A 15,242-nucleotide genomic window follows, 5' to 3' on the forward strand; every position below is an offset into this window, starting at 1 on the left:
CAACAAAAAAACAAAAATAAATAATCCTTTTGGCATGTTCTGGGATAACATGTTACACTGCTGCATGCAATGTCAGCATTCCATATAAGGACCAGTTAAGTCCCTGATGTTCATCTTCTGATCTACTTCCCTGCTGATGTGCTTGGGAGATAGCAGAAAATGTCCCAGTTCCTTGGACACTTGCACCCCTGTGGAGGATCAGAATGGAGTTGAGGCTCCTGGTTTTGTCCGAGACCTGGCTGCCTCTTGTGGTCACATGCAGAGTAAACAAGTGGAGGGAAGATCTTTCTGCCTGGCTGGCCTTGACTGTTGCTGTGTAATCCTCACTTTTAAGTAAGTGTTTTTTTTTTAAAAGGAGCTTTTTTTTTTTTTTAAGATTTATTTAGCTTTATTACAAAGTGAGATATACAGAGAGGAGGAGAGACAGAGAGGAAGATCTTCCGTCTGAATATTATTCACTCTCCAAGTGACTGCAACGGCCGGTTCTGCGCCAATATGAAGCCGGGAACCAGGAACCTCTTCCAGGTCTCCCACATGGGTGTAGAATCCCAAAGCTTTGGGCCATCCTCAACTGCTTTCCCAGGCCACAATCAGGGAGCCGGATGGGAAGTGGAGCTGCCGGGATTAGAACCGGCGTCCATATGGGATCCTATGGGGCGTTCAAGGTGAGGACTTTAGCCACTAGGCCACGCTGCCAGGCCGTATTGTTTTTCTTTTTTTAAGGAACTTAAAAAAACACTATACTTTATACTCTGTAGATAGGAAACCAGTGAAGTTCTTCTTTTTTAATTAATTGTTTTTATTTTTGGTGATTTTTACATAATTGTTTAGGTTGCTCAAGGCTGCAGGAAGTTAGGTGAGATCAAAATTTCCACATTTTCTCTCTCTTTTTTTTTTCCCTCCTGTATCTGGAGGAAGGGAGGAGATAAAGGGAGCACACCCAGCCTCCCAACCATCTCCTAATCCTTGATGTGGGGTATGCTCTGAGGGTCCTGCTCATGAGGTTTTGATAGTTCAGCAGTTCTGAATTACTGCCGATCTTGCCATTCCAAGCACAGTGAAATCTGTGCAGAATCCACTGGTTGATACAGTCCATCTTAGAGTCTCTGTCCTTGTATTCACCTCCAACACTTGTCTGGGGTAATTATTGGTTTGTTCTATTGTTTGTGCTCTGTTATGGTACCCAGTGTCCACTGCGGTCTCCAATGTATTGCCATATCCTTCATGTGCAGCTGAATATGCTGTTCACTGCTCCATTGAAGCCACTGAGGAGGCCTGGCTCTGACAAATACCCTCCTTGGTCAGTCCATGGAACTTGCAGTTCTCTCCATGGTTGTCATTGTGAATCTAGTGAATCAGTTGGGGGAATCCCCAAAGAAACTTGATCTGATCCAAGCATTGAGTCCGAGCTGACTTGGCTACCCCCAGCAGCCACACTACTGACACCTCCTTCAACACAGCTCTGAGGTCCCTCCCATACATCTTTAAAAAAAGAAAAGGAGAAAAAAAAAAAAGGATTGTGCAGCTATGGTGACATGCTGGTATAGTTAACACATATCTGGCATTAACCAGGCCTAGGATTCCCACTGGATGTTAGCTCCTTTTCTCACACTGGTATAACACTTACCTAGGTACAATGCAAACTAGGCAGCTGCCTAGAGCTGGGGTGTTTAATTTCTTCTGAATTGATCATTTTTAGTGTGAAGAGATGATTCTGATCTTTAAAACTTCCACAGAATTTTGATCAACATGTGCTTGAATACTATTATAGGGTTCAGTGTAGTATTTAAGTTTAGGTGCTTCATAAGCTAAGTAAATCAGGTAACAACCCTTTCCACTTATCTTTGTTTTTACAGCACACAGGGTGCTCCATTCCAGTTTCCTGCATAAGCTTATTCTGTTGTGAACTGTAGTTATGACACACTGGGATGGAACACTGGATCTTGTTTCTTCTGTCTCACTTTCTTTATTACCAATTCTTCCTCCTTCCTATCCTCAGGCCTCACTCTTCTCAACCTGTAATAATCACCATTCTAGATTTGCAGCTCTTTTGTGACATTTATATACAGAAACATGTTAGTTTTTTCTACATTTTTTATTTCTTTATATCCAGTTTCATCTATTTTTTAACAAATAAGAATTTGTTCTTTTGTTTTTTTTTAAGGGGGCTATGGTTGGGACAGTTTAAGATATCATCCATAGAAATAGCAGAAAGGGGCTTTTCCTTTTCAAAGGAGGTGCCACCACCTACCCATTCAGGTTTGTTTTTTGTTTTTGTTTGTTTGTTTCCTAAAGCTGGGGCCCAAAAGCTAGCTTACACGCAACTTCACCCACCTCTAACAAAAACAAAAAAATGCTCTGGTCGGGGTGGGTGGAGCCTAGGGCGGGGGCGGAGACCTGGGCAAACTTAATTTTCAGAGAATGGCCAAGACCGCCTCTGAGGGGCTTTTCAGCTGGGAGGGGCGGGAAGGACAGTCAGGGACCCAGTCACTTTGGGAGCTCAAATCCAGTGGAGACCTTCTGGAAAATAAATATATATAAATTAAAAAATTTGGGTTTCCAGAAAAGCAATTGCCCCGTTTTCTGAAAAGCACCAGCAAGTAGGCATGGAAAAGGAAACGTCGGAAATTGTTTACCAGGAGGGTTTGTAAGTTTTGTGCAAGGATAGGCGGGGTCACCCGAGGCTCCCTACCGAGTCTGCAGAGCCAGGACCTCTACGCAACCTTCCCAGGTCTCCGTCTTTCCGACCCGGGGTCCGCACCAGTTTCGCATGCCCATGCTTCTAGAGTCAGGGCGTGAACAGGCTGCTCCTAGAGCTCCGGGCGAGCTGTGACGCAAAGGTAGAGTCGCGGGGCGGAGCGCGTGGTGGGCTCCTAGTGGGTGGGGAAGGCGAGACCTTCTCGCCTCCAGGCAGCTGGGTGAATGGGGCGCACACCGCCCGGAGCGCCAAGCCCAGATAAAATATTGGAATTTGTTCTTTTTAATGGCTGAATACAGTCTCTTGTCATTCATTAGGTTTCACTGTTAATAAATTCAGTGGAAATCTAAAATTAAAGGTAGGACTGGCATGATAGCATAGTGGTTAGAGAATTCAGCTTGAATATGCCAGGATCCCATATGAGCACAGGTTCTAATCCTGGCTGCCCCGCTTCCCATTCAGTTCCGTGCTTATGGCCTGGAAAAACAGTAGAGGATGGCACAAAGCCTTTGCATCCTGCACCCAGGCGGGAGCCCCGGAAGAAGCTCCTGGCTTCCTGGCTTTGGATCTGCACAGTACTGGCCATTGCGGTCACTTGGCAAGTGAACCATCAACCAGAAGATCTTCCTCTCTGTCTCTCCTCCTCTCTGTATATCTGCCATTCCAATAAAAATAAATATATTTTTTTTTATTCTGGAATCAAAACTAATTTAGTATTCATTATTTTCTTATTTTTATTTTGAATTTTTGAATCTAATGGTAACCATTGCTTGTAGACTGAGATTTCCCCACCCCAAAACTCTCACCCTCCTATGGATTTTCCCATGTAGCTATAATAGAATAGTCCTTCATATGGAGTCAAAATTCCATCAGCTTCTTATTTAAGTGTGACCCAACATTGCTGGGACAGACAATGTCAAATCATTCAGCATCCCATTGTCTACACATTTCCAACAGTTTCACTGGGAGTCCATATTTTGTTTGGAAGCAGGGATATATGTTGCATTGCACCCCCACATCTGGATATGGTAGACCCCAGCACTCCATCACTGTACATTTCCATAATTGAGAAGCCATGAAATAAGGTCTGCATCTTCATTTTTATTTCTGTGCCTTTTATCTCCTTTCCTTGCCTGCCTTATTTAGGTAAATATTAAATTACATAACAATAAAATTCTAATTTAGTTACATATCTTAGAGGAAATGCTTTTGGTTTTTGGCATTCAATTGTGTGATGGCTGTAGGTTTGTTACTGTGGATACTATTTTGTTGAGGCTTATTTCTATGTACCTCAACTGAGGTGTATTTGGGTGTATTTATATATTTGTAGGTTACCTCAACTTACATATATGTTATTACAAAATAAATGTAGAAACTCATTGTGTGCTTTCTATAAGATGATTTTAATGATGCTTCTCCTTCATCCTGTTTATGTGATATATTTGGTTTGTTGATTTTGATTTATTGGACCGTTTTCTACATTCTCTAGTTAGGTGCAGCATGGCTATTACATATGAGCTTATTGATGTGATCTTGCATTTAAAGATGTATTTATTTTTACTGGAAAGGCATATATACAGAGAGGAGGAAAGACAGAGTGGAAGATCTTCCTTCCAACGATTCACTCCCCACGCGGCTGCAATGGCTGGAGCTGAACCATTCCAAAGCCAGGAGCCAGGAGCTTTTTCTGAGTCTCCCATGTGGGTGCAGGGTCCCAAAGCTTTGGCCCGTCCTCGACTGCTTTCCCAGGCCACAGGCAGGGAGCTGGATGGGAAGTGGAGCTGTTAGGATTAGAGCATGCACCTATATGGGATCCCGGTGAATTCAAGGCGAGTTATTTAACCACTGTGCTATGCGGCCAGGCCCTACTTTACATGTATTATGATAAGAATTTTTTATTAAAGATTTCGTTTATTGCAAAATCAGATATATATATAGAGAGAGGAGGGGAGACAGAGAGGAAAATCTTCTGTCTGATGGTTTACTCCCCAAGTGACCATAACGGCTGGTGCTACACCGATCCAAGGCTGGGAGCAAGGAACCAGGAGCACTTCTTTGTCTCCCATGTGGCTGCAGGGTCACAAGTACCTTAGCAAGGAGCTGAATCATAAGTGGAGCATCTCATAGAATGCTGGTGCTGCAGATGGTGCCTTACATATTGTCATGGTGTCGGTGAAATGAAATATTGGATGATGGATAATGCATAAAATATTTGTTCAGAGTTTAGGGGTAGAAAATATTAACAGCATGGTGCTAGCTTTTCCCAGGGTTCCTTTGGCTGCATCACCTCAATGCAATGAGAGCTTAGTGATTGTGTGTGTGTGTGTGTGTGTGTGTGTGTACTGTTCAAATGAAGAAACCAAGACACAGCCCAACTGACTTTCTGGGTCACACACCCTGGTGGTAAAAGATAACATTTCTTGTTTCCTGACTTTGTACAAACTCATTTCTAGGTGTATTTAAAGACGTGCATTTCTCATAAAAGTGTAAGTTCTTGGTAATGAGAAAATTTTTTCAGGTTTTTAAATTTTTTTCTTGGAAAGTCAGATTTACAGAAAGGAAGACAGACAGAGATACAAATCTTCCATCTGCTGGCTCACTCTCCAAGTAGTTCTCCAAAAGCCAGAGCTGAAGTGATCTGGAGACAGGAGCCTTTATTGGATCCCCCCCACATGTGCAGGGTCCCAAGGCTTTGGCCCATTCTCAACTGCTTTCCCAGGCCACAAACATGGAGCTAGGTGAGAGGTGGGGCAGCCATAACACATATGGGAAATTAATGCATGCAGATCAAGTACTTGATCCACTAGGCTACCATGGTGGGCCCAGTAGTGAGAATTTTACTAAATTAGTCTTCCAACGTTTGCATGTTTATGAAATACTAGTGAGTGCCCAACATTCTGAAATTCAGATGCAGCATGGCTAGGTAAAAGCTGGTTATACCTGAGGTTTTCAAGAGGAGATGCCTTTTCTATATGTAGAACAGAGGAATGAACTCTTTTTATTCTAAAGTCAGTTAACTAGAAAGCAGCAAATAAAAATAAAACATGAAATGCAGGAAGAATCCTAGGATTTCAAAAGCCTGTCTTTCTAAGTGGCTGTAGGATCAGTACTTCAACATTACTGAAGTATGAAGAAGACAATAATGAGCTCATTTTGCATTTTAAATGTTTGCATATGAGGCAGTGTTGGGAAACATACAAATGGATATGATGAAAAACTGCATAAATTTCCTTTAAGGGTCCTTTATTTAAAATTTGAGTTTTTAAAAAGGATCATTCATATTTATTGCAAAGTCAGATACACAGAGAGGAGAGACAGAGGGGAAGATCTTCCAGCCAATGACTCATTCCCCAAGCAACTGCAATGGTCAGAAAGCTGAGCCAATCTGAACCAATAGCCAGAGCTTCTTCTGGGTTTCCCACATGGGTGCAGGATGCCAAGGCTTTAGGCTGTCCTCCACTGTCACCAAGATTAAAATCAGCACCCATATTGGATCCTGGCATGTTCAAGGCGCAAGGAGTTTAGCTACTAGACCACCAAGCTGGGCTCTGATTTTTTTTTTTTTTAAGATTTATTTTCATTACAAAGTCAGATATATAGAGGAGGAGAGACAGAGAGGAAGATCTTCCGTCGATGATTCACTCCCCAAGTGAGCCGCAACAGGCTGGTGCGCGCCGATCCGAAGCTGGGAACCAGGAACCTCTTTCAGGTCTCCCACACGGGTACTGTGTCCCAATGCATTGGGCCGTCCTCAACTGCTTTCCCAGGCCTCAAGCAGGGAGCTGGATGGGAAGTGGAGCTGCTAGGATTAGAACTGGCGCCCATATGGGATCCCGGGGCGTTCAAGGCGAGGACTTTAGCCGCTAGGCCACACCGCCAGGCCCGGGCTCAGAATTTTAAAATTTATTCTTGTATTTGTAATAATAAAGGAAGGGATAAAGAAAGGGGTCTTCCATGTGCCAGTTCTCTCCTCAAACCAAATAGCTGCAATGGTTGAAACAGGGTCCAGTACCAAGATTCGGGAGTTTCTTCAGGGCCTTCCACATGGGTACAGGAGCCAAGCTCTTGACCATTCCCCACTGCTTTCTCAGGCACATCATAAAACTACATCAGATGTGGACCATCCAGGACTTGAACAGGTGCTCATATGGGAAGTGAGTGCCTCAAGCAGCCGGCAGCTTTATGTGGTGTGCCACAATGCCCATCTCTGGAAGCACAAACAATAAATTAGATGAAAAGGGACTTAGTGCAAATCATACAGAGAGCCAAATATGCTCTTTGTATTATCTCATTAACACTGCCAATAACCACATTAAGTATTTGATGGTATCCCTAACTTACAGTTAAAGAAATGGAATTGCCTACTAAATTAGATAATTTACTCAGCTTGTACATACTTAGTGCTGAGATTTTGAACCTCAGGATACCTTACTGAAACCTTTGTCCTCCTTGTCTAGCTTTTCTCTGCAGCAGAAGGAAGTGAAGCCTCATTTATTCTGCACCTACAGAAGTTTAAAGAAACTGGTTCACAGAAGCAAACATGCAAAGTCCTCTCTGACTTCTTAGAGAAACCCTGTAGCAGCAGTGGCCTGTTAAGTAGTTCTCTCCTGTCTCCTCCTCAACCAGTTCCAGCAGTTTGTTTTGCTTGTGTTTTGTTCAGTCCAGGCCTTCGAGTGTGCAGCTGAAAAGTTCTTTGATTGCAGCTTTCTTCACTGAGAGAGTGGGGCCTGTTGCCTGCCTAGAGTACAGTGTATTATAACATCAGATACTTTGCTGATTAAGTGATTTGCCACAGTCTGAGATTCTATCCCATACAATCTCTCCTCTTCCTCCTTGCTGTGGTTTATAATGGCCACAAGATAGTGCTGAGGCTTTGCAGTCAGTCTTAAGGAATTGTCTTAGAGGAGCAGAACAACTGTGGTGGTGAGGCTGGTGGAGCATTAGTAAAGGCTCAGAGGGATTGTACAGAAGCTGTTGTTTTAGAACTTCGCTTAAAGTCTCCAGTAATGGTGGGTAGTGCTGTGCCAGTGCGAGAAGGGCAAAGACAGAGCCTGATGGGCCACTTGGTGCTGTGCAGTCTGGATCTTTGTGATGTGCACATCTACAGCAGGGAAAAAACATATGTAACTGTTCTCCTATTGCATTTTTAAAAAGATTTATTTTATTTTTATTGTAAAGTCAGATATACATAGAGAAGAGAGAAAGAGAGGAAGATCTTCGGTCTGATGATTCACTCCCCAAGTGACCATAATGGCTAGTGCTGTGCCGATCCAAAGCTGGAAGCAAGGAGCCAGGAGCTCTTCTGGGTCTCCCATGTGGGTGCAGGGTCCCAAGGCTTTGGTTCATCCTTGATTGCTTTCCCAGGCTACAAGCAGGGAGCTGGATGGGAAGCAGGGTTGCTGAGTTTAGAACCGGTGCCCATAAGGGATCCTTAAGCTTTCAAGGTGAGTACTTTACCTGCTAGGCCACCTCATCAGGCCTTCTCCCATTGCATTTTGAACCCTGTGGATCAAAGTGTTTTCTTATCTGGCAGACTCCCTACTAAATATGCATATGTATGTAAAGAGAGGTTGAGAGAATGTGTGTATTTTATGGGAGAATATCAGTGACATCATGAGTTTTGTTTTGTTTTTTTTGTAAAGTCAGATAAATTTCCTCCATCCACTGGTTCACTACCCAAGTGGCAGCCACAGCCACAGCTGAGCTGATCTGAAGCCAGGAGCCAGAAGCATGTTCCAGGTATGCCACATGAGTGCAGAGTTTCAAGGCTGTTACCCAACCACTACTGTTTTCTCAGGCCACAAGCAGGAAGCTGGAAGGTAAATATAACTGCTGACCCACAGACTAGCACCCATATTGAATCCCAGGCATGCCAGGCTAGGATTTAGCCACTAGGCCTTTTTGCTGGGTCCAAGCTGGTGTCTTTGATTCAGGGTCTTTACCATCAATCAGTTTGGTGGTGTTTATTCCACCATTAAGATTCTCTGAAATCTTAACATATCATTTGATCTTTTTCTTAACTAAGACATTTTGCAACCAATCTCTTTGTTGATAATGTTAATGGCCTCAATACTTCACTGTAATACCACAATGTTTTGAAATATTTGATAAAGTGGCTGATGGAAGATTTCTCTCCCTCTGTTACCATGTCTGTCAAATCAATCAATCTGCCATGCCTTCAGTGAAGGGTCCCTTGTTCCCTCTTCTGTGACCTGCAGGAAGGTGCAGGTGCCCACCAGCATGGCCTGAGACAGGCAGAGAGGAGTGTGCAGCTGGCCCTGGGTCAAACCCTGCACTGGTTCACAGCAGGCTGTGGGATGAAGTCACACAGGAAATGGCACCAGGAGTCCATCTTGCAAGCAGCAACAGAGTAAGGGTGACGAGTCACCACATCCAGCCATGCAGAGGGACAGCAAAGGCAGGGACCAGGGAGGAAAAATAGAGGAAACTCCCCACAGGGAAGCTGGACCCACCTCTGGAAGACCATAGCCCAGACAACTGGTGGTTGTGGAATAGGCGAGGGGGGGGGCGATGGAGGGAAGCAACATGGCCCTGGAAGACTCCAGCATCTGATCCCAGAGTTGGGGGCTGGAAGCAGGATCTACCCCTGGAAGAACACAGCCCTCAACTTGGACCTGGAGTAGCAATTATGGTGGTCATTGGAGATGCACGGTGGGCACAGGGTGAACAGAGCTGGCTCTGGAGTGGCAGGCAAGTCAGTGGCCTGAAGCAGACACCATGTCACTGGCCAAGTCTGCCTGGTCCTGAGCACGAGGCAGGGCAGTGGGCAGGCTAGACATGAGGGGACCCCAGCTATGCTCCCGATGCTGGAGCATATAGAGTATGTATTGTAGGGTTGTGGAGCAGCATCAGAACTGATCTGCTCCTACAGCAGTGGACTGGGTACCAGCAAAGTCGGCCTGGCCCTGGAGAGGTTTTCAGGCAGGCAGGGAATGTGGGGTGGAATGGGATGAGGGATTTCATTTTTGTGAACTAGCCTATCCCTGGCAGGCTGGCAGTCGAGGGCAGAGGGGGTGCTGCCCAAACTGCCTTGGCACTGTGACAGTGGCCGTGACCACAGACTGGGAAGGCTAGAGTCCTGGGGTGGCCAGCTCAGCCAGTCTGTCCTTTTAGAAATGGGTGGAGTGGGAGTGCTAGATGTGTGACTGGCATAGGGGAAGTAGCAGGTGGGCCAGCAGTCTGCTGGGGGAGCTGAGTGCCTGGGTGACTGTGCCTGGTCCTCGGGCAGCTGAATGAGGCAGGTCTGGCTAGCTAGATTGCTGGAGGTGCCAGGTTGAGGCCCTCGTAGTGCAGCAGATGGCATTGTATACTGGGACAGTGGTGCTGGGGTGGCAGCTTGGCTGACTTAGCACATCTGGACTTGGAGAGGCTGGCAGGTGGGCTTGGGCCTGGAGTTGCCATACAAGTCAGTCTGGTACTTCAACAGCAAGCGGGCCAGCAGAGCAGTTATGCTGGGTGTGTAGGATGTTGGAAGGGATTGTGTGGCCCTGAAGCAGGTGGTGGCAGGTGGGCAAACTGGGGGAGATGTGACATTTGGCCTGACACTAGAGCAGATGCATGGGAGGTTGGTGCTAAAGGCACTGGCAGGAGTGCTAGAGGCATGGTGGGTACAGACCAAGTGGACCTGGAGCTTCAGAAAGAGTGCAGTGCCTGCAGGATGCAGTGCTTGTATGCTGGCCCAAATAGCCTGTCCTGGCCTTAGAACAGCAGGCATGCTGTCAGTCCTGACAATCAGAGGCACTTGGTACCAAGGGGGTCGGCAGCTGAGCAGTCCCAGTCTGGAAGTGGCTGGTGGGTCAGCAGCTGTTGGAGGGAGCAGGTTGCTGGCTGAGCCAGCCTGGTCTTGAGCTGCTGATGGGGCAGATGGACAGGCATGCTACAGGCATGTGGGGGTTGAAAGGATGGTAGCAGAGCCTTCCAAACCCTGGAGCATTTGACAAGCAGGATGGGAGCACAAAAAGTGCCATCTGGGCCCATCTGACCTGGCAGCAGCAAGGTTTATCAGAGAGGTGGTCATGAGATTTGCCCCTGGAGTGACAGGCAGAGCCACGTGGAGTAGCCTGAGGGAGGCGTGACAGGCAGGCTAGAAGCACAGGTTTTTCCTGCCCAAAAGACTTGTGCCTACTGCAGCAACCAAGGCAGGAATTCTAGAGGAACTGTGGGTCCAGGGAGAGTGAGGCTAGCCCTGAGGAGCAAGATGGAGGGCAGCGGTGGCAGGGTCCCTGGCAGAGCCAGCCTTGACCTGAAAATGCAAACAGGGCAGCTGGTGGACTGCTTTGTGTGTGTGTGTGAATGGTCCACAGAACTGGCCTAGGCCTCAAACAGCGAGCAGGGCTGGAGGGCCTGCATGTTAGAGGCTTGCGGATGCTTTTCTACTTGGCCTGTCCCTATAGCCACCAGCAGGTAGGCTGGGAACATGGTGGACACCACTTGAGCTGGCGTGGTCCCTAAGTGCCAAGCAGGATGTTCGGCAGGCATGCTTAATGAAAGGAGGCTGGCCTACCCTGCTTGGCCCTGTAGCAAGCAGAGGGCGGTTGTGGACATGAAGGCTCTGGAGTAGTGTGTGAGGAGTCAGACTGGATCTCCTGGCCGCTTTGAACTGTGAGAACAGAGTCTTCCTCTATTTCCATGTCCTTCCTGTTCCCTTCCTCTGGGGAGGGAACACAGGGATAGAATCAGCATATTAATCATCCCTCACAGCTGTTGTCATATCAAACGCAGTGAGATGTGGCTCACACTAACCTCGTCTCTGGGTCACTGTCAAAGGAACTGCGCTTCAGCTTTCAGCTTATCTCCAGGATGGTGTTGTGGGGTGCAAGCAAGATTACACCAGACAAGTCTAGGGTGTACTAAGGAGTCTTTATTAACCAAGTTTGGTGATAACAGGGCCCACTAAAAATTAACAAATGCCAAGTCTGTGTGGCAATCCAGTCTGAATGGAAAGCCTGAGAGGCAGAAATGGTCATTACCCAGATGTCTGTCTGTTAATCTAAAGAGTTATGTCCCAGCTTCCCCAGTAATATAAGTTATCCTAAGAGACATACAGCAACAGCCAGGACAGACTTACAAGGCCTCAGAAATTCGCATTTCCCTGCCTTCTCTGCCCACATTCCATTACTGCTAGGCCTCACCTCTCCTGGAACTTTGGAAAGTAAACACGTTAATAATACAAAGCTGAGCAGTCCCAGTCTGGAAGTGGCTGGTGGGTCAGCAGCTGTTGGAGGGAGCAGGTTGCTGGCTGAGCCAGTCTGGCCTTGAGCTGCTGATGGGGCAGATGGGCTATGGATGTGGGACACACCAGTGGAAGGACAAGTAATTGGATGCGGTGGGCATGTTGTGGGGGGGAGGGACTGAAGGCACGCAGCTTGTGGCCAACAGGGCAGGGTGGGTGACAGAATGGACCCAGCACTGAGGGAGCAGGCTCACTCACTGAGCCTGACTGGTTCTCAGCAACAGATGGTGGACAGTGTGACAGTGTGCTTGGGCTAAAAGTGCACTCGCGCTGGCTCACCAAGGCTGGCCCTGGATGGGCAAGTGGGGAAACAGAGGGAGCATGTTAGAGGTACAGCCTTTCCCCAGCAAAATTTAGCCCTGAAGTGGACGACTACAGTGCTGTGGGAGCAGGGATACTGGCCAGGATAACTTGGCTCTGAAGTAGATGGTGTGAGTACAGCGGGTGTAGAGTGTACCAGCTGCTTCCGCCTGGTCCTGGAAAAAGCTGCCAGTGGGCGCCTTTGGTCCTTGGCTTGTTGTTGTGACCCTTGTCCCTGGAGCACAGTAGTGTGTGTGCCCGGCACACACAGGGGTACCAGCTAAGCCCTCTTGGCTCAGGAGTGGACAATGAGCAGGGTGGAGTCACTGTTCAAGCACACATAGCCCTGGAACTCCTGGTAGGCAGGTTGCATGCTGTCTGATAGGGCCCAGGCCCAGGCCCAGGCCCAAAGTTGGGGTGTGGGGTGTGTGATGCTAGCTGAACCTGCCTTACCCTGGAGCAAACAGTGACTGGGGTTGCGCAGCCTGTGAGCTAAGGGTGCTGTGCAGGTTGTACTGGCCTAGGTGGCTTGGATGACGTGACCCTAGAGTGCATGGCATGCTTGCTGGGTCCCATGAAGCAACCTCTGAATAGGCCTAGCTCAAGAACCTCAGGAGGGGGCTGTGGTTCGAGACATGAGAAGGCAAGTAAGCCTTGTATAAGTTTCTAAAACCCAGGAAGAAACACAGAACATATCACATAACCAGCCCAGTAGGTGGGGTCCATTTATAGTCTTAAGTTTGTGTTACATTTAGTGAAAACCAGCCATTGTGGCAACTCATTAGCAAAATTACCAAATAATAGTGGTCTGGAACGATGGCTCAATGGCTAAATCCTGGGCTTGTTTATGTGCTGGGATCCTGTATTGGTACCTGTTCATACCCAGCAGCTCCACTTCCCATCCAGCTCCCTGCCTGTGGCATGGGAAAGCAGTCGAGGATGGTACCAGGCCTTGGGACCCTGCACACACATATAATACCTGGATGAGGATTTTGACATCAGATCTACATGGTCCTGGCTGTTGTAGCCACTTGTGAAGGGAACCAGCAGATGGATTCAAGATTTTTTCCTGTCTGTCCTTCTCTATGTAAATCTGTCTTTCCAATAAATACATAAATGTCGCGGCTAGCTGAGCCCGCATAGTAGGCATGGCGAATGTCCGAGCGAAAAGCACCGACACACGGAGACCATGATGGTGTTAGAAGTGCTGGGAGCCGTCTCTCAGAGCCATCTCCACCAGCCTCTCTATTACCATATTGTCTCCTCTTTCCCCCAAGCCCATCAACAGGACAATAGGATGCCAAAGAGTCTGCAAAGGCTAGGTGCTACTGCCATAGGCCTGATTCCTGAGTGCTCAGCTTAAGGAATGTAAATCAACTCCTCAGCCCACAACACATAAATAAGTAAATGTCAAATAAAAATAGTAAGTCATTAAGAAAGAAATGCCTTGCAATTAGTCAATTTCTGAGATATAAACATCATCCTTCATAAAACTTGTAATCATTCCCAAGATTATGAGAGGATTTTCTGAAGTACTTAGGAGTAAGATGCATTAAAATAGGGTCCCGGGTAATAGCCTAAAGGCCTAGTTCCTTTCTTTTTATGTGCTGGGATTGCATTGGGGCACCAGTTCTAATCCCAGCAGCCCTGCTTCCCATGCAGTTCCCTGCTTGTGGAGTGCAAGAGCAGTTGAGTTCAGCCAAAAGCCTTGGTGTCCTATACACCTATGGGAGATCTAGAGGAGGCTCTGGGCTCCTGGTTTCAGACTGGTGCAGCATCGGCCTTTGTGGCCGCTTGGGGAGTGAATCAGCGGGTGGAAGATCTTCCTCTGTCTCTCCGCCTCTCTGTATATCGGACTTTCCAACAATCATTTTTAAAACATCTCTAAAAGAAATGTTTTAAAACAGAAACCAAAAGCCATAAGTTGTGGAAACTAAGTTACAAAAATACATAACATAACATAACATAACATAACATAACATAACATAACATAACATAACATAACATAACATAGGAAATATGAATTACATATGTCACTGCAGGTTTTCTTTTGCTTGATTGAATCTGGACAAGCCCTCTTCACACTTTGTCTCTTATACATTGCTGTGAATGTGTAATCAGAAAATTAAAGACTGAAAGGAAATTGTAGCAGAATGGTCATGTTTTAAGCCACAAAACTATCAATGTACACTAATGGGCCTTTTGTTGGAAAATCGAGAGAATCAAGCTAGATTTCTGGACAGGAGATCAATATGTCATCAAGTTACTATGTACCAATAAGAACCAGATATGAAACACTATGAAAACAAAAAATACAGACCAGGAACTGAACAACAGTCAGAGAAATGAGACTGAAAAGATTAATTTATATTATATTTTCAAATATTCTTCAGTTATATATATATATTTAAAAATTTACTTATTTTCATTGCAAAGTAAGATATACAGTGTGGAGGAGAGACAGAGAGGAATATATTCTGTCCATTGATTCACTCCCCCCCCCCAACTGATCACATCAGCGGGAGCTGTGCCTATCCAAAGCCAGAATCCAGGAAAATCCTCCAGATTCCAAGGCTTTGGGCTGTGCTCAACTGGTTTCCCATGACACAAGCAGGAAGCAGGATGGACAGGCAGCAGGGCTGCTGGGATTAGAACCGAAACCCATATGGGATTCTGCTGTGTTCCAGGCAAAGATTTTAGCTTCAAGGGCACCTCGCCGGGCACAGATCTGCATTTTAAAAATTGAACTACTGGGTAAAAAAGCCAATGTAAAGAAAAGTCCCAGAAGCTATGGAATATTCAGTGAGGTGTATCTGAGGTGGACTGATGTGAGAGGCGACAGTGGCCCCTGCTGTTGGAAGGCTCAAGCTGCGAGAGAGGAGTCCCCTTCCAGGCTGAGGTGAAGCCCCGCCCTTCACTCCCCCTCCCTCCAGAATCCTTTCTCACTGCCTTTCTTGCTTTGTGATTGTGATTGGCTGCGCATTGTGACGT

At 46.6% G+C, this 15,242-nt stretch overlaps 1 protein-coding gene across 1 annotated transcript in view; it reads left to right on the forward strand.

The window, feature by feature from the left end:
• Window positions 1-15,242, forward strand: part of LOC101522773 (zinc finger protein 260-like) — a 793,789-nt gene that overhangs the window by 699,507 nt on the left and 79,040 nt on the right. The window lies entirely within an intron of this gene.

This window comes from Ochotona princeps, chromosome 20, assembly GCF_030435755.1.
Source record: "Ochotona princeps isolate mOchPri1 chromosome 20, mOchPri1.hap1, whole genome shotgun sequence".
Classification (NCBI taxonomy): Eukaryota; Metazoa; Chordata; class Mammalia; order Lagomorpha; family Ochotonidae; genus Ochotona; species Ochotona princeps.